The sequence below is a fragment of the Chelonoidis abingdonii genome, chromosome 1 (assembly GCF_003597395.2).
Source record: "Chelonoidis abingdonii isolate Lonesome George chromosome 1, CheloAbing_2.0, whole genome shotgun sequence".
NCBI classification, from domain to species: domain Eukaryota; kingdom Metazoa; phylum Chordata; order Testudines; family Testudinidae; genus Chelonoidis; species Chelonoidis abingdonii.
The window spans coordinates 224,334,250-224,359,302 of record NC_133769.1 but is presented as its reverse complement, the minus strand read 5'-3'; positions in this window follow the sequence as shown (position 1 = coordinate 224,359,302).

Genomic DNA, 25,053 nt, shown 5'->3' with positions numbered 1-25,053 from the left:
GACTGGGCATGGGAATCAAACTGGAAGACAAAGGGTTCCTGACATATGCTAAAGCTACTTAAGGCAGGGGAATGGCGTAATCATGGTTCATTCTTCACTGACTCCCTGCCCAAGATGACTATGGTAAACACCTAAGAAACAAAGAAATGACTGGGGGAGAAGGGCAACCCAGGCTAGAGAGTTTTCTAGCTTGTGACGGGAGCAGCTGAAGTTTTAAGCTGCAAGCAAATCCCTCAAAAATCTCTGCAAACTTCCTAAAACAACATTTAGGGTGAGAATTTGCTACTAATAACCAATTTCTTTAGTGTATTAAACTTAGAACAGGGAACAAGGAGCAGCGGCATTTAGATAGGGGGTGAGGTCCTGGGGGCAGTTAGGGGCAGAGGTCCCGGGAGAGGGGTATCAGAGGACAAGGACCAGCAGTGCTTAGATAGGGAATGTGGGTCCTGGGGGCCAGTTGGGGCAAGGGTCCGGGGAGAGGCCAATCAGTGGCCACAGGCCAGGATTCAAAGGGCTCTGGGGTGCCCGAAGCCACAGGGAGCCCTGAGCCCTTTAAGTCCCAGCCATGGCTGGGAATCTTTGCGGGCAGCCCAGAAACCTCTGACTCCCAGCCGCGTCCCCGGTGCATACTACAGGAGGTGGAGGCCGCTTTGCCACCCGCTACTCGGGCTTACCTCGACCGGGTCCTGCGAGGGGGCACACCCTGCCCACGCTCCACCCCGAGCCCTTCGGACACTTTTGTCGGGTCTCTGCCCCATGGACCCGTCCAGCCCCCTTGCCCCTTCTCCGCAAGCCGGCTGCACGATCTGCAGCTGGTCCACTTCCAAACCGTGCCAAGGGAACATCTCTACATGCTTGTGCTCCACATCCTTCACTTCCTCACCCTCGTATGCCACCCCGACACAAAGTGGCGGGACCTCCTGCCACCTCTGGAGGGTGAGGAGCCCCGGTGGACCAGTCTCTACTCTACCCTGGTCCCGTCACAGAGGGAACCAGCTATGTTGACACAGGAGAGGAGGTGTGGCCAGAGCATGCAGCACTGGCTATCCCTTGGTGACCACTATCAGCTTGCACAAGTTAGAATAGCCTCTACATTGGGACAGAGAATCTAATTATTGTTACTCCTAGGAGTGGCATAGGTGAGAATGTGGAGAGTTCCTTTCCTCCTCCAGTGCACCCATGACAGAGACAGACATATCTTGGCTGCAGATGAGGGTGAGCAAGTGCTGGCAGTGTAGTGCTAGGGGCTATGTAGGTGATTCTGCTTATTTTAAAGTGTAGCTAGAGTCATTGCTACCCTGGAGGCACTAGGGTGCAATTACATCATAGATGTTCCCCCATTTCCACAGGCTCATATTTGACCTTCAGTTTCTACAGGTGAAAACTGCTTCCAGTTATATCCAGATAATTTCACTGAAATCAATCTAGTTGGGTGGGTGTTACTGAAGGTGGAACTTCATTCAAGTCTTCTGCTATGAACAGAGGGATTTATATTATTCTTCACCACAGAAGCCAACACATGCTGCTGATTCTAAGAAAAACTTTTTATTCAGGTATGTTGTTAAGACACTAAAATTAAAATGAACTGTTTGAGGAGTAGAATAAAGGAAGAGAAACAAGATAATTGTACAAATATGAATCATTCCATTAGTTCCACATGAATGGAGAGATTCAGTTTCTGCTCCCTAAGCTGCACTGTAAATGCAACAAGGAGAATGACTTTAGTCTATTGCTAAGGTGATGTGTAATATGTAATGGCAGATATTGAAGTAATCCATATTTCAAACATTCATATGGTATATGTTAGTTTAGGAGAAATCAACCCTTGCCAAAGGTTATGGACTAGCAGTAATAAATACATAGTTTTTCTTGTTTCGGGAACAAGTGAGCCAAGCTTCTTCACACAGCCTGGGTGACCTTAATAATTTTGACTTTGAGGGATCAAATGTTCTGGCCAACTGTGTAGTCATTTTCTTAGATTCTTTCCACTTTAGTAATTGAAAAGTCTCTCTGTATCCCCTTAGTCATACTGACTGTGAAACTGTGAGGTAAAGTCCGTGGGTTTTGGGCCTTTTGACCTGATTCTCCACTCTGTTGTTTTATTATTAATCCTCTGTCACTTTATTGACTTCAGTGGACTAAAGAATCAGACCCATTATTTTCACCCCAATGGATAAATTCTGCTATCAGTCACATTTCATTGGGATCAGAGCGGGTCAAAAAAATTTCAGTGGAATAGTTGTCCATCAATATATGCAGTTTCATTGAAATTGAAACATTTGTGAGAACATGTCAATTTTGATGAAGTTTGAAAAAAGCTGAAACAAATCAATCTGACTTTCTCATTTCATTCAGGTAGCGTTGAAACATTTCATTTTGGTTACCATTTTGATTCATTTTGTTTTGACTTTTTTATATTGTAAAATATTTTTCATATCAAATAGTCTTTATATGTTCACAGTATATGGTGCATGCTATATTTAATGTTTTACTGTAACATACAAGTAATACCAAAATGAATCAACATTACCAAAATGACACATTTGTACCTTACCAAAATGAAATGTTCCAACACCAATGAAATGAAATGATTCGATATTAACAAGGAAATGTTTTGATGGTCCCAAATCACAGAATTTTTGATTGGTAGAAATATTTAAAATGTTGTCTTTGTTCTAATTCTCCCTGAAATGTCAGAATTTGCAGCAGAATGGAAATTCTGCTAACTGATTAGCTCTAATAGGAATCATTTATATGAAGTCAGTGGAGTTACACCTAATTTATATGGGTGTAATGAGAACAAAATTTGGTCCAATAGCCTTACAAAGTCTGTGATACAGAATACTATTAAAATAGAAATAAGTCACTAGCTTTTGGTTGCTGAGGCCCACCACCACCACTAATGGGTCAGTCACAACATTTCAAGGTGCAGCTTTCACTCAAGACAAGTCACCACCTGTCTATTGAGAGCTCTCAAAAGGGTAGATAAGCACCCTCTATGGCACTGAAAGTTGGGCGAAGAACTTTTGTTTGAGACAAATACAGTACCTAACATGATGGTGGCCCACTGCTCTTTATAAAACAGCTGCTGGTTGATATATACCAACCAACCCCAAGAGGCCTGTTTGCCCAAATCTTTAGGGGAAAGACTTACCCTGCTATTTATCACGTTTAGCATAGTCATTGGCTCAAGACAACAAAATGGCACCACAAAACAAATTTGTTTCTTACAGCAATGCTTGCCTGTCTAATGGAAACTTCTGGAATAAGCAGCCTTCAGTTTCTGCAAGGTGTTGATGCCATGTAGAGGAGCTACTGCTGTATCAGAAATCATGCCTATCCCTATTATTCCAGGGAGGCAACTTTGCTATAAAGAAATGATTTTGTTATTTTAAAGCCTTGGCAAACAAACCCATGAAAAAGATTCATTTGGAGACATGGGAGGACTCCTCAGTGGGAAGTTGTGCTGCTAGTTTACTTTCTTTTGTTTTATAGAAAGGGCCAGGATTTGGCATGAGCAAAAAATCTATAAAGTCATTTGTCAAGCTCAGCTAGCATCAGCATGATGCTCTTGAAAACAGACTGCTTCACTTCTTCCATACTCAAATGGGAAAGAGAGGCTGCTGCTTAAATCCTAAACACTGGGAAAGGCACAATGTGCACCAGGTTGGAACTTTTGATAGAGAATTTGGAAGCATTTAGAAACAGTAACACAATGTATGCAAATTATTTGAGCCTTCTAACACTAAGCTACCTCTCCTCTAGAGGTACTCTACAATGGCTTATTAATTGTTCTCAAGCTTTATTGAAAGAAATCCCAGGCACTGCCACGTAGATGATCAGTAGATGGCAGCCGGTCACGTATACTGACTAGTAGTTCCTTTGGACATGGAACTGTGCCAAGAAAAAAAAAAGCTATGTTCTAAAATGCTGTAACAAGCATGAAACAAGTGATGAAAATCTATGTATTTGGTCATGTAAATTGGTGCAACCAGTTATATTATCAGCCTAGCAAATCCTGTGCACTTGAATTTTTTTTTTTATTTTTATTATTATTTTTTAGATTCCTACCAGGCAGTTTTAGCCATACATTTTCCCAGCGCAGTAGAGGTCAGCTCCTTCTACTGAAATCATGAGCATTTAGGGATCTATACTTTCCAAGCAAGTGCTTCAGAAACCAGTGCTAAGGAATGTTTCTTTGTGCAGCATCCAGAATTCTTTCCATGGCCATCTTAAACTTTCTCATGACAAGAGAGAAAGATACTAGAAGAGGGAAGTTAATTAAAAGAAGAAAGTCTCTTCAAGTTAGAAATATGAATTTCTAAAAATTAAGAAACGCAACTTGTGGTAGGGCAGTCACAGTCAAGCCCAACTGCATAAATCTCAAAAGCAGTTGGGCTGGAGCATTGAAGGACAACTAAATGAGATGAAGAACTAACAGTGTGCTGCTGAACATAGGTATATTACCTACAGCTCAGGAGAACAAAGTTCCTCTCTTGGATGACATGTATTCTCTTAGCTTTGGCAGGTTAGAGTTCTAACCTGTTTTTGGAAGTCTGTCATGACTTGGAAAGGATATATATCTTCCTAGCCAGAGAAAGGTGTGTTCCTGTTTCTTCACACTCTTCTTCCTGATGTACTTTATTTCCTGATCAAAAAGTTTTACCAGTTTAGTCCCCTATTGTGGAAAGTTGTGCTTGGAGCCTTTGGACAACAGTAGAATATGTTTGTTAGCCAGTCATGTTTAATTTTTAATACAACATAAATATTTCTTCTAGTGTTCAAGATAGTATCTTGATTTCTGTCCCTGCTTCATGATTTGCAGGAGTTTTTGGCTTACATTTGGTAAAAAAGGTTCTCCCCATTTCCAAACATGTTTGTTGTTGGGAGAGTGACTGCCAGGTGGCTCTCAAATTCTGATGTGCTTCTGACTGATTTTGGTGCTTCCTTACACAATGGCTATGTGCTGTGCACTTAGACTATCCTGGATTCTGGACTAATTATCATACTATAAGATGTAGAACATAATATTTACATTGCCTAAGATTGATATAGGAAGTTAAATTTGTATCTGGGGGCAAGATCCTGACTGTCACAGTTTAGCATCCCTAAAAATGGTGATCTGCACTAGAAAAGGAAATGGAGTGAACAGCTTTCTTTTACTGAACGAATTTACACTACAAAAGGAAAAATAAAAATGGTGCAGAAATACACTGACAATAGACAGGTTTTATTTATTTGTGAAAGCTTCATTTGTATCATAGCAGTTTCCTCCACCCTACGTTAGGCTTATAGCACTAGTTCCTGGTTTGTGTGGTGTTTTTAATATATACAATGTGTGAAAAATCTTGATCTGCTAGCACTTGGAATTGAGGAGCCACAAATCCATAGTTAGCAGCTCTTCCAGTTCATGAACTAAAAAGTAATACTACTCACAGTAGTAATGCTTGTGTCCTCTCTCCAGGATGGCAACAGGAGACCATTCTATTACCAGGAAGAGGAATTAATAGTAATTCAGAAAGATCTAATAGTCTAATAGTTGGAGCAGGACTTTGGGCGCCAGGTTGTTCTAGAGTTGGCTCTGCCACTGACTTCCTGTGTGACCTAGAGCAAGTAACTTAGGTCAACATACTCAAAAATATTCATTAATCCTGGGTATCTATTTTTGGTGGCCAGCTTGAGACACCTAGTGCCTGAGTCTCAAATATGCAGAGCAACTGTAACTCCTGTTGACTTAAAGTAGAGTTGCAAGTCCTCAGCACCTCTGAAAATCAGCCCTGGGTGTGTCCAAATACAGATAAATCAGAAATATTATTGGTTTAACCTTTCTGTGCTTCAGTCTCCTTATCTTATGGTGTGGTTATAATAGTACCTCATTAGATCAGAGAGTGATCATTTGGCTTCATTAGTGAACAATAAAATGCTTTAAATTCACAGGTCTATGTAAATGCACAGTATCATTTCTAATAAATACACCTACATTAAAGTTCTTACTAGAAGGGTAAGAAGAAGAAAGAGAAAACATGCACTGAAGAAATTTCTGGTAAGGAGTGTAGATTTTGGGGGATCCTTAATGCAGACTTCTGCCTAAAACATGAATCTACTACACACTCTAAGTCATACCTTTGCCCTTACTTTACTTCCCTGTGGTATTTCAATGTGACTCTCTTATAATGATCAAGAAATTCCCACTGAGGAAGAGGTGGGAGAGGTGTGTTGGTGGTGGTAATCTTTTGGAATGCTATGTGTGACTACAGTGTGAAATGATTGATCTTTTAAGTCAGGGGTTTTCAGATTTTTGTAGTGGTGACCTCTTTCACATACCGAGCCTCTGAGTGCAACACCCTCCCCATACATTAAAAACTCTTTTTAATATATATTTAACACCATTATAAATGCTGGAGGCAAAGCGGGGTTTGGAGTGGAGGCTGACAGCTCACGACCCCCCATGTAATAATCTCGTGACCCCCTGAGGGGTCCTGACCCCCAGTTTGAGAACCCCTGTTCTAAGTGATGTTGCAACAACATCTAACTGTGAATCACTGCCAAACCTTGAAACATGCTACGACTCTCTCTTTGCTGAATGGTTAATGTGGATCTGCTTTGAAGTGCATTAAATACTAATGATGATTATACCAGCTATATCACAACCTCTTGAATGTGTCATATGAAGTTAAGATGCATTTGAATGATGGTAGATAATAGTATCACATTTTAAAAAGAAAGACAAGGAAATGTTATATGATGACAGTAAAGGTCAAGGTTCAGAGTATATTTTGTGTGAGTGCATTTATCTAAGGAGTCTGAGTAGCAAGTAGTTTTTATATCCTCATTTTACTTATATAGCTTGATCTCGTTTTATAGTTACTAAAGAGAGCCATGACTTCAGAGTGTTATAAAGCTAAATGATTTAAAGAGAGTTTGAAAATGGAATCAATATATTGGAGCACACTTTCAGCAGCAGCATTTCATCTGAAGATCTCAAAGCATTTTTCAAACATCATTTCCCTCTTGTGAGAGAAGCAATTACTAATGTACTCATTTTACTGATGGGTAAACTGAGTCACCTTGTTACTCCACTACCTTAGTGAGAAAGGGACTTGCTTGTGCTTAACTGGGTATCGGCTTCCTGCCACCACCAGTCTGTTAGTCAACCAAACATTCTTCTCTGGTCTTTGCCAGCCCTTACTTTGCAGGTTAACAATAGGTGCACCCTAGCCTCTGTCATTACACACCCACAGAAACTATCAGGTAAACTGTTCCAAAAGGAACAGTGCCCATATCAGCTTGTTTGGTTCAACTGAATGCCAGTTGCAATACAACATTACAGCACTGAGGTATATTTATAGTGAAAACAATCACAAGTTTATTATCAAAGGCTAAGATCTAAGAGCGAGTGAATAAGGACAATGGAAACAGAAATGGTTACATATAAGACAAATATAAAATGCAAACCTGGATCTACACTTACAAATGGTTACCTTTCTATTTAATAAAGGAAATTCCCCCCCAAGGATTCAGTCTTTTGTAGAACTAGCTGGTTTTCCGTCAAACAAGGATCCAAGTGTGCTTAAACACTCCTGCACTTCAAGGGGTTCTCTCAGTGAATGAATAACAAAATTTCTCCTTCATTTTTCTCCCTTCGGTTTAGTCTCCGGTGACTTCATATCTTCCTGTTTACTCTGTATGTAGATTTGGCTTCCAGTGCTTAATGTATGTAGCTGACAGTGAGACAAGAGAATCAACTTCCTCTGTCTGTCAACCCTGCCTGGGATACAGTCTCTAATTCTTATTTTCAGAACCTACACACACCACCTTAAATATCATCTGTACATGTTTCTTACGATGATTATGAGGATCAGTATGATTTTAGCTTTTATTAGATACCTTACTTGATCCTTTTGGAGGAGTACTCTGAAAGCCACGTGGTGGGTGTAGTGAGTTTGTCAGGCCTGTCGGGCGTTATTGTTTAAGAACGATTGTTGGCATTGAGGGATTCTTGGGTCATAGATGCATCTGATCTCTTAGTTGCACATTTACTCACCCTCCCCTCTTCATTTGACCTGCATCCCTCATTCGACTTGCCTATTCACCAAAAGGTCATTCACTTGACTTGGTCTTCATCAAGGACTATTCTCTCTCTGATGTCTCCATTGCTGAGTTTCCATTTTTGGACCTTCCCCTGGTCTCCTTCAGCATTGCCCCTCAGCCCACTCCTTCACAATCTGCTAGGCTTTCCAAGACTTCCAGTCCATCAGTGTTGCTGACTTGTCTGCTCTCATCTCTCAGTTTCCTGCCATCTTTTCCCTTTCTTCCATTGATCTAGTTGATTTTCCTCCATGCTTCAATCTCCTCCACTCTTGACTCTTTTGCCTCTGTCTCATCATAAGGACCACCCTATCAGTCCCCAGCCCTGGGTCAAACCCTACATCTACTTCCTCCACTCCTGCTTTTATGCTGCAGAGCAGGTCTGGTGGAAATCCTGTGACCAGGTTGACTTCCTCTATTACAAATTCATTGTCTTCTCCTTCTCTTCTGCCATCTTCATAGCTAAGCAACTCTACTTCTCCAGTTTAATTGATTGCCATGCCTGCAATCCCAGCCACCCTTTTGTTACCTTTGGCTCACTCCTCATTCCCTCCCTTCCTTCTGCTTCTCTCTCTCTCCACACAGAATCACACCAACTTCTTCCAAGAGACAATTGACAAATATGACAAGGCCTTCCCCTCCTACAACTCTCTCCTCCTTCTCCACTGTCACAAATGCAGAAGCTTCTCATGTGCTCTCCTCTTTTAATCCTTCCACTTGACCCAGTGACCCATCCTATCCCATTTCCTGATCTTCCTCATATCCACTCTCATCCTTTCCTTTCCTTTTCTCCTTATTCTCTCTTACTATTCTGGCTCTTTCCCATCATTATACAAGCATGCTCTCACCCCTCAACCGTAAGCCCGCTTGCCTCTCCAACTACTACCCCTTCTCTCTTTCATCCCTAAGCTCATTGAATGTGCTGTTTATAGTCACTGTCTGGAGTTCCTCTCCTCCAATTACATTCCAGACTCTCTCTAACCTGACATGTCCATTGCACTCCACTGAAACCTTGCTTTCCAAAGTCTGTAATGAACTCTTCCTAGCCTAAATCTCAGACCCAATCCTCCTCTCTCATCTTCTTTGACCAGTCAGCCATCTTGGACAGTCAACCATGCTTTGCTTCTTGAAATCTTCTCTTTCCTTGGTTTCTCTGACTCTGTCCACTGGTTCTTCTTCTACATCTCTAATGGCTCCTTTAGCATGTTCATCAGAGGATCATCTATAAGGGTTCCTCAGGGCTTTGTCTTTGGTCCCCTTCTCTCTCCTATACCTTATCTCAAATGCAAATAAATTCAACTACCATCTCTGTGCCGATGACTTACACTTCTTTCTTTCTACTCTAGATCTGTTTCTTGCTGTCCAAACCAAAATCCCAGACTGTCTATCTGACATCACCTCTTAATTTTCTTCCCAAATTCTCCCACTACCTCCTTTCTCAATCACTGTGGACCAACGTCACCATCCTGCCTGTCACTCAAGCCTGTAAGCTGGGTGTTGTCTTTGATTCAGAGCTTTCTAGGTCCTCATAGTCAGACTATGTCTAAATCTTGGAGATTCCTTCTGCATAATATCTCTAAAACATGGCCTTTCCTGTCCACTCACACTGCTAAATCTCTCATCCAGGATCTCATTAGCTCACACTCAGAATGCAGCTGTAAAGATAATCTTCCTAGCCCATCACTTTGCCCACATCACACTTCTGTTTGCATCCCTTCACTGGCTCCCTCTTCTCATCGGACATAAGCTACTTGTATTCGCTTTTAAGGTTCTTTGTGGCCTACCACTACCCTACCTACCATCACTCATTTGCTATTGAGATATCAACTCCTACCTCTCCCATGACGCCAGCTTGCAGCTCCCATTTAAACTTTCAAACTTTGGACTTTCTTCCATGCTGCTCCTTGTGCTTGAGAGAAGCTTCCCCATAAACATCTGCAAAACTAACTCATCATTCTTTTTCAAAACATTCCTTAAACCTCCTCTTTTCTGTAACGATTATGAAACACCTGACAACTGTTAGGCTGCTAGTGTGCTGAGACCACTGCCTATTCTGCTGATCAGTATTTTTTCCTCATACTCCTCTGTCCATCTGTACCCATCTTTTGTGTCTTAACTTTAGATTGCAAGCTATTTCAGGCAGGGAATATCTTTTTTTAATCCATGTTTGCCCAGCAATTAGCTCATTGGGATGCTGGCCCATGACTAGCGCGGCTAGGGGTGATGGTAATACAAAAAATAGGTGGTGGTGGTGATAATAGAGGAGCATAGTCAGTAGCCTTGGAGAAGATAGATATTCTCTGCATGATGAACTGTGAGAAAAGAAGGCATTAAAATGGACAAAAACAGATGATTCCTAATACCAAGAAGAGGGGTGAACCTGAATCATTTCTTGGGTTATTCAAATACTGAGTTGCCAAAACTTACATGTGTGAAGCCAATGGAACTACTCACAATGTGTAAAATTAAGCATGCTCTTAAATTTTTACAGGATTGGGACCTAACACAGGATCAGCCTTGTTGGCCACTGGATGTCACTGCTAAGCCACAGAAATGAGCATTAAGGAAGAAATATTCAAAAGCACCCAAGCGATTTAAAAGCACAAATCTTATTGTCTTGAGTTCCTATGTCCCTTGGGTGCTTTTGAAAATCTCCACCCAAAATGACTTAGGAGCCTATGCCCCATTTTCAAAAATGCTTAAGCAACTTAGGATCCTAAATTTCATTGGGATCTATCTCATTGGGACATAGGCTCCTAAGTGACCTAGGTGCTTTTGAAAAGTTCACTCACTGGCTTATGAAGGAGCTCATAAAATTGTTTGCTTTTCTCATATTTCACAAATATTTTCTAAAGAAGGAATCACAAAGTTGAAGCCCTGAAATGAGATGTATTTGGACTATTGTCTGTCTTTGCTACAGGAGGATCTTGAAAACAAATTCAGGTTGAAACTATATATGTCATTGTATCCCTTCTGAAGAACTCTGAATCTTATCAAACGTCATGTCAACCATAAACTGGGCAGCTATTTTGGCAGTTTGAATCTCTTTTCCCTATGGAAGCAGTGAATGGCCTTTCACTTGTCTCTTCCCTAGACAGTGTGAATGGAAATGAAGACCCATCATAGAGTATGAGGTAGGAGTCATTTTCCCAAACTCTCTTGGAAATGTTTTTCTTTCATATTTAAGTTTGACTATGAATGATATTTTAGCACTGTACAGTGGTGAACTGTACAACCTGGATCCTTCACTTTAACTGGTGGCCCATCTTTCTCTATTTACTTAGTCAGCATCCCATGTTCACTACATAAATCTTAGCAGATGATTATCAAGTTAGGTTAGCCTAACTCTACATTAAGCACTAACTTTTGTCAATAGGTGAAAAGCTTAATTGTGATCTCATTGACACTAACATTCTGTCTAACTAGGAGCTCTCTTACATGAGTGGAGCCCTTTTTGGCTAGTGTCCAGACTAGATATTATTAACCATTGTTTGTATGATGGTAGCACCTGGCATTCCCAGTCCTGGGTCAGGACTCCATTGTGTTAGGTGCTTTACAAACACAAAACAAAGAGACAGTCCTTGCTCCAAAGAGCTTTAACCTGGCTTCTTCCACTTTATTTCTGTTCACTTGAACAAAATGTGTGAACCATAACTACTGTCCTCTAAAACTTCTTTTATCACCTGAAATTTAATGGTCAGTTGTGTTGCTGTGTCTTCCTTTGACTACATCTGCTGTATTCTGTACAACTCTGCTTCATTGTCTTGAACGTCTTTCCTTATCCGTATCTCCTGAGGCATCTTTGAACCGTTTCTATCAGGCTCCTCTCTTGATATCTCCTGCATTGCTTATAGAACTCTATAGGAGTTTACAAGTGGCAGGTGGCCTTTCGGCTTCTGCATCTCCCACCTGAGATTCTTTGTGTGACTTTTTCATTCCTTTGTGGTTTATAATCTTTTTCTGTTGTATTTATGTATGAACATATGTTGGGACCCTGGTCTGCTGGGATAGGTGGTTCATTATGATGATGGGTACTGTTTCTATACATCTGTACAAGAAGCCAGGTAGGATGAGATTAGTGATTATTTTAGGCTGAAGCTCTACAGTTTCAAACAGGACTATGTTAATGCAAACATGGCACATTTTAGAGTGTGCCAGCAGGGTTTGCATAGGGTAATTGGAATGCAACATGTTTGAGCTGTGGGATTGCAAGGGGTAGTTTTAAACTGTAAAGAAAACATTACACAGAAATGACAGAACACAAATGATAAAATGGTAACTTCCAACACAATCTCCTCTACATGTCTCTCTATGGAGAGCTTTTAGCAGAGATTAGACACTTGAGAGTGAACACCTCGGGGTTGGGGGTGGGGGGAGAAGAGGAGGGTTCTTTCATCTTGGTAAGTCAAGATCGAAGCACATTGTTTCCCAAAATTATTGTGAATCCATTTTTTAGTATACCTTTGGATAACTAAGAATGTTTCTAGATGGGCAAAAAACTTTGTTTTGGGGCAAGTGGCCCTATTGGTTATTAATAACCAGCTTATACTGGGCAAAGTAAGCAATCATAACTACATCCTATAAAACCAAAAGAAAATATTCAAATCAGTGACTTTGAAGAAGCCATTTTAAGGAACTGAGAAAGGCCAATGACCCAATATCGAGAATCTTAAATCCAATTAAATCCCACTATTTCTCTATTTACTAATGTTTAGCTCTTCTCTCCTCCCCAGGAATAGATGGCCTACCATTTAGTAATTAACAGGAGAAATGGTTAGACTTTTAGGTTTATAACAGCTTTTCAATATTCCAACAAAATCATTATAAGAGTTTTAGATCTAATCCCTCAACAGTGCTTTAGTTAACTTTCTCTCATCAATCCATGTTGAAATCTTGGGGAGGTTTCCTTCTGTTGGTTTCCTTTAAATCTATTTTTCTTATCAATTTGTAGCAGCTTGCTTTTAGAAATGGACAAGAAGAGTTGTGGAGTGCTTGCTGTCTAAGCAGAGTAGCAGGGTGTGGGGTGTTAATTTCTGTGGCTTTTATACGCTTCTTATTTTCTTATCTGATATATTCTTTCAATTTAATTGGAGTATGCTAGGAAATGAAATTCTGTTTTCCAAATGTCCAAACATTCCTGTTTTTTGTATAAGAGTTGTTTTTAGTTCTCAAAATAGTCTTCCAAAATTAATTAACTTATAGAAAGTCTTTAGCTTAAGTTGGTTGATCCTCTGTAGACTTTTTGGAAAGATTTTTCTTGTCTTCCTGAGTAGATTGAGAATTGTTTCAGGACTGCCAGTAATTAATTCTCCATGAATACAAATATTGTATTCTTAAATGGCTTTTTACATTATTAATTTAGCATCAAATGATTTTACTATATTTGTACATAAAACATCTTGTTATTTAGACAACAATGATATTAGGCAATTATTATATGGAGGCTTGCATTTAGATACAAAATATTTGCAAATACATATTAAAAGATGCTTATGCCTTTGTAAGCATTTGAGAAAATAACAAAAATTTTCACGTTAAGTGGAAATTTGAGTTGGAAATAACCAATATCTTCTGTAAAACATTTCCCACCATAAATGTTCTCCAAGTATAAAGAATGAAGATTTTACTGTGTTTACAAAATATATCAATTTAAATAGGGATAATTTTAGAATTCTCTTTCTTTGAAAAGGGGTGGAGGCTGGTACAGGCCCACTTTACCTCTAGATTTATTGGTCTGATAACACAACCCTGCATTCCTTTCACAATAAGGTTTCTTCTTAAAAGTGTCTGTGATTTATCTGTTTGATATTTGCTTGTCCTTGGGAGACTGAAGCAAAAACCTTCACAACTCTTCCTGTCCATTTCTAAAATTGCTTTGATTAGCTTTAACATTTGTAACATAATTAGCTGAATGCATATTTTTCTATTTTCAAGCATCATCACCATAACATTCTTGTAGCTATATCTTAATAGTCACTAAGGCACACTTTGCTGACATTGTGTAGACAAGTCCTTACTAGATGTAAAGGTAATCCTGTTGTCCTTATTTTAATAAAGTTCCTTCTTTAGTGTTGGAAGAAAAGTAACTTTCTATGTTTTTCCCTTCACCACTGTCAAATAATCCAAGAAAGACAATGAACCCCTTTAGCCAATCACAGAAAGCCACATACCAATAAATGAAGACGCAAGACCAATAAACGCACTATGTACAACTTAATTGAAGAGGATTCTTATACATTTATGTTGTTTAATAGAAACTTTTGTTTAGAAAAATCAGTTGGGGAAAAAGCCCTTGTTAAAAACAAGTCAGCAGAGCTATGCTAGATGTCTGCATACAAAGTCATGGAAATTTTGCTGTAAAACTTTGGAAAAATTGCCCTGAAATTTCAGTGTAAAATGTTGCCAATTTCTTTTTCATTTCAATCATTTCCTAACGTGCTTTTGAAGTCTGCAATTCAACCCATCCCCTCCTCAAAAAAGAACAAAAGATATAAAAGCTTGTTTGAGGTGGAGGTAAGGGAAATAGGAAAGCAGATGGTTACTTCTGAAGAATTGATGCCTACTGAGATGAAGGTGACTGATTTGTATTTCTTGAGCTCTCCCTTGATTCTTTTATTTTAAACTAGGCACCACAATAGACATTTTCTAATGCTCAGAAACAATTGCTGTTTTAAAGGATATGTAATGCATTTCATAGTCAATATCTCCTAATTTATTTCCCTTCACAAACCCCTCGAATACTGCCTAGTTTTGGTGATTATACTCAATTTTTTCAAGTTGCTCCATAACTTACATCTGTGAAACTTTAGGCCAGATCCATTGCAAGTATAAATGTGTGCAGCTTTATTGAAGGTGGTGCTTACTTTTACATCAGTGCCTTAAGAATTATAGCCATAGTGGGAGTCTCCAAGAATATACATTCTAAACTAACTTTGGTTGACAGGATGCCGGTGGTAGCCTTTGACAGATGGATGAATGTTTTTTTTTTTTATTGCTCAGTATATGCCAGTGCTTTATTTGTTATTAATGGCATGGCAGACATCTTCTTCAGCTCAGAAGTAGCATAAAAAATAACCCTACCATAAGGGAAGCCAAAACTGCAAGATAATAGTTTTGCCAAATTTAATATCTTCCTAGCAATACCACACGGGCAAAAAAATAAACATTAGCTAGAACCTCATTGCTCTTTTAAACGTAGTGTCAGGAAAACAAAACTTTTTTTTTTGTCAAGCAAGTAGATTGATTCTGAAGGTTCCAGAAATCTAGTAGACATGTAATAATTGAACAAGGCACAGACACTATTTCAAACACTGGGATATCAGCAAGACAATTTTAGAAAAAGAATACTATTTATCAGCACCATTATTTAATAGAATCAGATGATTCTGCATATTTCCTTAAACTATGAAAATTGTATAGGACCAACGCTACCAAAATGTCATTCATTATGCTAAGTTTGTTTTGAGAAACTTAAAAAATATTCTCTCTATTTTATGATATATACATACCATATTTGGCATTAGTAACTATGTGATAAAATACAATTAACATTCTCCTATGGCCACTTACCTTTACTCTGTCCAGAAATCCATTTCTCATGGAACTTGTTCTAACATTCTAAATAGCTGATCAGTTTAATACAGTTGCCATTAAAAAAAGATAAAACAAAAAACAAACACAGAACCCCCCCCACAACCACAAAAGCAAAAAACATATGTGGAATTTCACCCCAAATTACCTTTGTCCATGGTACCAGAAAGGCAATGTTTAGTGACAGGCTTACGCTCCAACATGTCATGACACCTGGAGGCTAGACATGGGAAGTGTATGTCTGTGGAAATGGGAGATTACCATCTTTCCAAAGTAATATTTGCTTTGTAACATTCCTGTATGTTCAGTTATCAATTAATGTACTTATAGGTGCACTAGACTATTTGACCTTGTTCTATTCAACTTTTCTTGAACATTCAAAAGTGAAGTCACGACTACACTTCTGTGGACAGGCTGAATCATGCTGACAGGAAACAACATGAGATTAGTCACTCAGGAATGGTCTAAAAATATCAGTAAATGGACACAGGGCCAGATCCAAAAAGATAGATGTCTCAGTCCACCATTTGGACACTGTCATTCTTGAAACCACTGATCAGATGCCTGACCCCTTAGATCCCTAAGGCGTCTTCAAGGCATCTAAGGTTCAGCATTCACAAAACGCACTTTAGCTGTAGCCCCAGTGGCTCCAAAGCAGGATTCATCAACTAGGTGTTACCCTGCCTATCTCAGGAGGACCCCATGCTGTAGGTGTGCTGACAGCGTGCTTAAGATTGATATCTTTCACAAAGGGGAGCTGATGCCCAGGTTGGGAATGTGTTGCTCTTAGTGGTTATGGCACTCACCTGAGATGTGGGCTCAAGTCCAAATCAGGAAGAGCAGGTACTCGAATGATATATTAATTCAGATGGTCTAAATAGGATAAAGGTGTTAACATAACTTAGCTACTGTCCACCATTAAACAAGCTCTAGGGCTTGGCATACAAAGACCTCAGCCTGCTTACTACTATGGCAAACACACCGTCAGAATCAGAGGGGTAGCCATGTTAGTCTGGATCTGTAAAAGCAGCAAAGAGTCCTGTGGCACCTTATAGACTAACAGACATACTGGAGCATGAGCTTTCATGGGAGAATACCCACTTCGTCGGATGCACGTGCACGAAAGCTCATGCTCCAATATGTCTGTTAGTCTATAAGGTGCCACAGGACTCTTTGCTGCTTTTACACCATCAGAAGTCCTTTCAACCTTTTATTAAAGATACAGAAAAGAAGGAACAGCAATTAAAGCATTTGAAATATGAAGTATTATGCCAGGCTTTCATTTTAACAATGTTTTTTGTTCCTTTTCACTTCAGGGGAGAGTTTTAGATGGAAAAAACCCTGTCTGACCATCTTGTAGAAGATATTAAAGAGGATAATAACTGTCCGTTTGGATAAAAGCAAAGTTAGTTGAGATAAGCTGAGGCTGCTGCTGTTAAAGTCCAAAACTGTTTTATCTCAGGTGATGTTTGTTTGGGATTCAGCTGGAGTGTGTGGAGGGATCCAGATGACATTGCAATCTCACCTCTGGCCTGGTCAGGACATCTCTCAGGATCAGGTGGGAAAGGCCCAGGTCCCAAGAAAGGGTGAGTGTGGAAGCCAGGATGGTGATGCTCAGGCCAGTAGCTTCCATCTATCTTTTCATATTTCTCTCCCCCCACAAAAGTCTCATTCTTAAGGACCCAAAAAAGTGAATGCGAGGGTGGAATAGCCCATCCCCTGACTTTGTCCACCAACTAGGCCTAATATCCAACACACCAATTTTGGTTAATTAATTTCCTGGTTTACAACTTCTGTTTACCAAGCATGATCTTAACACAGTCCTTCAATTAGATTTTTTTGTTTAGCCTCATTTAGTCTTTGTCTCCCTTTCATACTTTCCACCCATCAGCATTTGTTATTATAGGCTATTGTGACATTTAATGAACTTCTACAGTTGAGCTCACAATTAGAGTAAATTTGAAGGCCCAGTTATTACAACATAATCCCTCTTTTTATGAACTAGTTCTGCCTAGGATCAGACACGTGTTCATTAAAACCGCAATTACAAAGAAAACCTTATTTTGGTTTAAGCATAAAAGGTGGGAGGCGGGGGGAAAGTAGTTGGTTATAATGTAAGGTTGCAAATTTTTATCTCCATATTGGGATTTACAAACCTTTAAGTATTGCAAAAAATTACAGTTAAACTGCTCAGATGATAACAAAGCTTAAGAATTCACAACTCACTTCATTTGTAGCTGAACTTAGCTGCAGCTGTTATATGTTTGTAAGAACAAACCAGCTTGTATTGCTTCTTTGGCTGTATGCTCAGAATGGGTAACAATGACAAAACCTTTTTCTCTCTGTGGCTGCTTACACAGTTAAAGCTGTACATTTACACAAGCCATGAAATTTTTTTGCATAAGTGTTTAAGCTTGTTTACTTGGAGAAAAACTTTAGCCCTGATGGCATTCTTACTTAAGTATGTTGCCTCCTTTAAAAACAAATTTGTACACCCAATTATTCCAACAGGTCTCTCACATCCCAGTGTAGTGTCCTAACCACCAGGCTAGTAGGTATTCTGGTCCATGTGTGTCTCTCTTTCTCTTTATTTTTCTTTCTTTTCTGGCCACTGACACAGTTGGCCTGGTTTAAGTGCCTAACTCCATGGAACTTAGGTTTTGGACTCTCAGTTTAGGGCTGAGAATTTCAAGTGCGGAGGGGCCCAGAGCAATGGGATTTAGGTACCTAAATACCTTTGAGAATTTGGCCTAAACACACTCCTTTCCTCCGTATTTTACTGCTGGTTTCTGAGGATCTCTTCCCTGGGCACCTAACTGTCCCCATACAAGGCATGGGGAGCCTGGATGACTAACTTGGGTCTGAGGATTCCACTAAGCCGCAGGTCACCTAAGAGTTGGGCATTGCAATGCGTAAGTACCTTTGTGGATTGGATCGTGCCTTCACTCAGAGAATAGAATAAAAGTTATGTTCTTTATAGCATTTGGGTTGTCTACCATCTCATGTGTGTCTGTAGGTCTCTGCCAGTTAGCACGTCACCTCTTCAAAATTATGTTAAAAGGAAGATATTGTAGCATATTCCCTAAAATTTATAAGCCTGCAATTTGGGAAACCAAGTCAACTCTGTATATGTGCTTTGAGAAACAAGGTGCATGTTCACATTAACTTACGAACTCTGGCCTCTCGTTACATTCCCAGACAAAAACTACTGTAAGACTGAGTTAAAATTAAAAGTACATATCAGTATTTTAGAGTAAAATAATACATTCTGGAGTGTTTTAATTAACTTCAAAACAAGCATTATAAATCCAGGAAATTCAAATGTAAAGGAATCCAAACGTGTTAAGTATGGAAATGTGAAGGCAGGTCCCCTAAACAACCTTAGCAGCCTCGTAGCTACACAATGCAATAATTACAATTATGATGAATGTATATTATCGTTTGTATTCCCAAAAGTGATATTTAAAGATATGAGGGTTTTTTTTTTCATTTTTTCCTCCTTGGTGTCAGTTCCAGAACAACAACTTCCATTTGTAGAAATGGGATCAAAAGGGAGTAGCTCTATCAAGAAATCTTTGGAGATGATATCAAGGAAACCAAAGCCTAAAAATGGGCCTCCAGAGCCCATCCTGGTAGCACATGGAGCCAAGCTGGGAGGCTGCTTCTGAACTGCCTGTTTGGAGTATCTCTCAGGGACCTCAGAGCCCTAGTTTTCTGAATGTTGGAAATGCAGCAGGAATTGATTCCAAGATCTGCGTGTGCAAGTTAACTCATAAATGATCATGAAACTAAGGGCCTGATTCTGAGCTTCCTTCTACCAGTTTTGCTCTAGTGCACCTCCAATGATGTCTCTAGATTTGCTCCTGATTCTCACTGACATGACATCAGGGTTTAGCCTCAAGGGTTTTCAAGTCACCTTGAAGGGGAAAAGTAACTGGCAATTAAATCTGATGTTGCAGGGAGATAAGAGCACAAATGGTGCTTTCTGAAGCACTCTGGTCAACAAACCGCTCACTGAGTGGTAATTAAATTATTTATTTCCTTACCATATACAATATGCCCATTTTTGCCAGCTAAGTGAAATAACCTGAGATTCTCGGTTTGCCTTGATGAGTTAGGATGGTAACATAAACATCTGTTTTCCCATTTCATTCTATATAAAAGATCTTGATTGACAGCTCAGAAAGATATTATTCTGTTATCATGAAAGGTGTCAGATGGCCCTTGACAAGGACTCTTTATCTGACATTTCTGGTCTTCTATTTATATTTGATCAGTTCCAGTTTTCGAAGGTCTTACCAAGTGTGCTATTTATTCATTTGCTACTAGATGGCAGTTACTGCCTGATAAAACAGACCAAAAAACATTATGTACATTGCTTAAGGTGTATTGCCGCCTCGCTACCAGCAGGGCCTTGTCACATCATATACTGTTCCCAGCTGCTTGTCTTGTATTCCTATCCTGTCCTCTGGTTACTAAAACATGCTTTTCTGAAGAATTGGCACAGGATAGTCTCAGGCTCAAAGTGAAGGAAAAAGCAGCAGCTGAACAAGTTATTGGACAAAGGTTTGCCAGCTCAAATCCTGCATTGAGAGAACCAAAATTTCTACTCTTTTTTTCTTTTCTTACTACTCACATACGAGACAGTATTTGCTTCTTCTGCTCCTTAACTTAATCTATTTTGAACCTATTCTGTTTATTTTTTTAAAAAAGGTTGATGGTATTGGTTCTTCCAAGGAAAGAAACATATTCACTATTACTATGTACTGCCTTCCCTTTTCACTGATGTGATATAATAAGCCAAATCCTGCAGTCCTCAACAAATACTTATATTTCTGCCTTACTTTACTTACATGAGTAATCTCTTTGTCAATCAGATTACTCGTAGAGGTAAAATTAGGCACATAGGTAAGTGTTCTGTAGGATTGTAACCTTGGTCTGTCCTCAGGTAGTGTCGCTACTGAAGACTATGGGAGGGTTGCTGAGAGAGAATCACAGGCTTTGGTCCCCTGACAATGCTTGTGTAGTGCCCAATCCTGAGGCTCCTTCTTAGCTGTGACTCAAACTCACATATAAATCAGTGAGTAATGACTGAGGAATGAAAACTGAATATAGACCCCTGAATTTGGCCCTCAGAATTTGTCACTGAAGGATCTCAAAACAGTTTACAAATATCAGATTCCACACACCTCTGTGAAGAAGGTAACTATAACTATTCCCATTTGACAAACAGGTGAGCCAGGGATTAAGACAATTAAAATAATCTTTCAAGTGCATACAGACAGTGAGTTAGGGTGGGTGGGATCCATGAAGCAGTTTAGGGGTCTAAACTCCAGAGTTAAGTACTCCAGTACCCATGCACAGCACTGCTGCAATCCACAAAACCCGCACTGAGCTGCTGCCTAATCCTGAAGGAGCCTAAACTCACTTGGTGCCTAACGTTCCACTTTAAAAATTCCCTAGGCTGCCATGTTCTAGATCAGGGGTCGGCAACCTCTGGCATGGAGCTCGCCAGGGTAAGCACCCTGGCAGGCTGGGCCAGTTTGTTTACCTGCTGCACTGGCAGGTTTGGCTGACAGCGGCTCCCACTGGTTGAGGTTTGCCGCCCCAGGCCAATGGGGGTGGCGGGAAGCAGCAGCCAGCGCATTCCTCACCCACGCCGCTTCCTGCCGCCCCCATTGGCCTGGGACAGTGAACCGCAGCCAGAGGGAGCTGCGGTCCACTGAACCTGCAAACGCAGCAGGCAAGCAAACTGGCCTGGCCTGCCAGGGTGCTTACCCTGGCAAGCCACCTGACAGAGATTGCCAATCCTTGTTCTAGACGCTGGGGCACGTGAACTGCTGCCCCACTCTAGTCATCAGGATGCATCAGCTTAAGCCATAGAGTGATTCATGAACTGAGGGAATATAGGCAGAGGAACTCCTCTCTTACATTGGGGCCCGATCCAGTAGGCATATTCAGAGGCTGCATCCACCAGCCCATGCAGCCTTGGGGACAGAATGTGGAACGTTGATAGGTGCAGGGCTCCAAACCTCACACATGAAAACACTTGTATGAATCACAGGGGAGCATAGGGGGCGCATGAGCCACAGAAAGAGAGAAGTGAGATTTATTGGGAAGCACAGCACTTAGATAGTGCTAGGTATAGGTGGTAGGAGAGTTGATCAAAGGTGGACATTGAGTTAGCACAGGAGAAGGGTAGCTAGTGGGGCGTTTGGAGGGGCACAGATTAGAGATCAGGGAGAACCTGGAGTAGCTAGATGGGGCAAGGAAGGGGAATCACAGATAGCCAGGGCAGGGAAGTGGGAAGGGTATTCTGGGAATTTGGATGGTTGGGACGGGAGGGGGTCACCTTTGGGTAGGAGAGAGTAGTGGGAGGGGTAGCAGCTCCAAAACCACACATAGGAGTGAGGGAGTATCTGCTGCTATCAACACTACCCTGCCTACACTAGCATCCAGATCCTTTCATGGGTTACCACACAGCCTTCTGATATCAGCCAGTCTCTTTCCTCCTGGAGGCCATTATCAGCTACATGCACAACTACATCGATTTCCCCACTGACCCAGCCCCCACAGAGGGAAAATACACTGGTGATCCAATGGGCTGCAGCCTTCCCATGCATCCTGGGAGTGCTCGATGGTACCTGCACAGCCAATAGGAGACCAAGGCATGATCCACTGCCTACATAAAGTGACACACATTATGCAATGAATTTGATGGCAATGTGCAGTGCCAGCTGTTGTGGTGAAGAACCTGGGGTCATGCCACAATACATATGCATGGTTGCCTGTGAGAGGTGTTTGCTGATGGAGAGTTTTCCCCATGGCTGGCTGTTAGGTAAGAGAGAAGCAAAGCCCCTCTCCCTCATGCCCATCACCACACTCTCTTGCCCCTGTCCAACACAAGTGCCACCCAGGCTACCACAGCCCACTCAGAACTCACCATGGCCAATAATACCATGGGGCCAGGCATCGAAACCCCTGCTGCATGTGTTATCCCCACAGGAGACAAAGGATATTCCCTTAGAACATGGATCCTCACCGCCATCGTGAATCCATTAATCCAGTCATAGGGGAAGTACAACCTTGCCCAGGCCTCCACCTGGTAGGTGATACAGAAAGCCTTCAACATCTTTAAGATGTGGTGGAGGTGTTTCCATGCCTCTGGCGGCATACTACAGTGCCAACTCAGAAAGGTGGTTTCAACCCTAGAAGATCTCGTCCTCCAGGATTATGCAAGGGTGCCAGCAGCCCACTAGTCAAAAATCAAGTCCACTGTAAACAGTTTTCTTGCTAAAACACGCACAGCTCCAGGAGCACACAGTAGCTCCAAACCCACAAGGAAGATCCCCTCAACACATATTCACACAAAACCACCACTGATAACATTTGCAGAAGACACAAAATTTGGGGAGTGGTAAATCATTAAGAGAACAGGTCATTGATACAGCATGATCTGGATCGAGTGGTAAGCTGGGTGCAAGCAAACGTGTGTTTTAATACAGCCAAATGGAAATATATACATGAAGGAACAAAGAAAGAATGTAGGCTGTACTTACAGGACAGGGGACTCTCTCCTGGGAAGCAGTGACTCTGAAAAATTTTAAAGTATTCCAATGATTAATTGCCCTCACTGGTAAAAATATATGTCTTATTTCCAGTCTCAATGTGTCTAGCTTCAACTACCAGCCATTGGATCATGTTACACTTTTCAATGCTAGACTGAAGAACCCATTATTAAATGTGTTCCCCATGTAGGTACGTATAGACTGATCAGTTAAGCTAAACAGATTGAGCTCCTTGAGTCTATTGTTATAAGGCATGTTTTCTAATCCTATAATCTTCTCTGAACCCTCTCCAATTTATCAACATGCTTCTTAAATTATGGACACCAGACCTGGACACAGTATTCCGGCAGCAGTCTCACCAGTGCTAAATACAGAGATAAAATAAACTCTATGCTCTTATTTCAGATTCTCCTGTTTACACATCCCAGGATCACAATAGCCCTTTTGGACACAGTGTTGCCTTGGAAACTCATGTTCAGCTGATTATTCACCCTGACCCCCAAATCTTCAAAGGCACTGCTTCCCAGCCTGATTATTTGCTCACAGAAAATCCCTGAGTGGGTCATGAACTCTTACATTTTTTTGAATTTATTTCACAATATTTTTTCAGATATTTTGTTCTACTGATCATGAATATTTGAAATTGAACTTGGTTGTGATTGGTCAGATAGGTCACATGGGATTGTTCTGCGCTATCATTGGAGGAGGATTCAATTATTTCTTGTACATGTGCAAATTTCAAATAGGGTTGCCACAGAAATTTGGGGTCATAACTTTGAAAATTGTTTTCCATAAACAATTAGCAAAATCTGTAAACATTTCAAAGAAAGCAAACATAAAAGGGATGCTAACATAACCGAAGCTAGTTAATGAAAAAATTTCAACAAATAATAAACATAGCATTTTGGTTGTGTTTCATGGCCAAGAATTTAAAAAACAAATAGGAGCTCCTAAAGTTAGAATCATAAATAAGTGACCTAATTTTCAAAAGTGCTGAGCACCCATTGGGAACTACTGGGTTCTCTGACTGATTGAAAAACCAGGCCAATTACTGAAGTGCCTTATTATGGATTTAGGAGCCTAACATTTGCCTGCTGTTTTTTAAAATTTAGCCTACACGTTCAATGCACTGCACAGGCAACTAGTTAATCCTCACAACCACTTTCCTCACAGGGGCACTAACTGCTGGTTTTCTCTTTCCGCAGTGGCAGGGGCCAAAATAATTGGTGGGACTGCAGGTTGTAATTTCTCTGTATTCCTTCCCTGCAGGTGGGTGACATTTCCAAACTGGGACATTGCGGTTGGGGCTAGTCACAGGGAAGTGTGTTGGTGATGGATAAAGGAATTTGGTGGGGAAGTAGGGGAGGAAAGAAAGGAACACCCTCATTCATCCCCTACTCTCCCCGCCAGTATGAAAAATTGCAATACTTTACAATAAAAGAGCAGCATGGGAGAAAAATGGTATTTATCACTCTGACACCTTTTCACAGTTCTCTGCTCAATCTGACCTCTCCCTTTCTGTGTAGTTCTTACCTATCATCTCCCTCTAATTCTCCCCTCCACCCCACTGAGTTGACTCCATTCTTTTCAATGCTGTCAACACACCTATGTCTTTCTAGTTCAGAAGCTCCCTAAATCCCCTAGCTCCTGCTAATCCAATCCTGACCAGCTCAGAAAAACTCCTTCCCCATCCCCTAAAAATGCTTTCACCAGTTAACTCAATTTCCTTTGCACGTAATTCTGCCAGGCAAATCCATCCCCATCCCAGTTCAAAAATCCACCAGGGTTCCTTAGCTCCTCAGCCCAA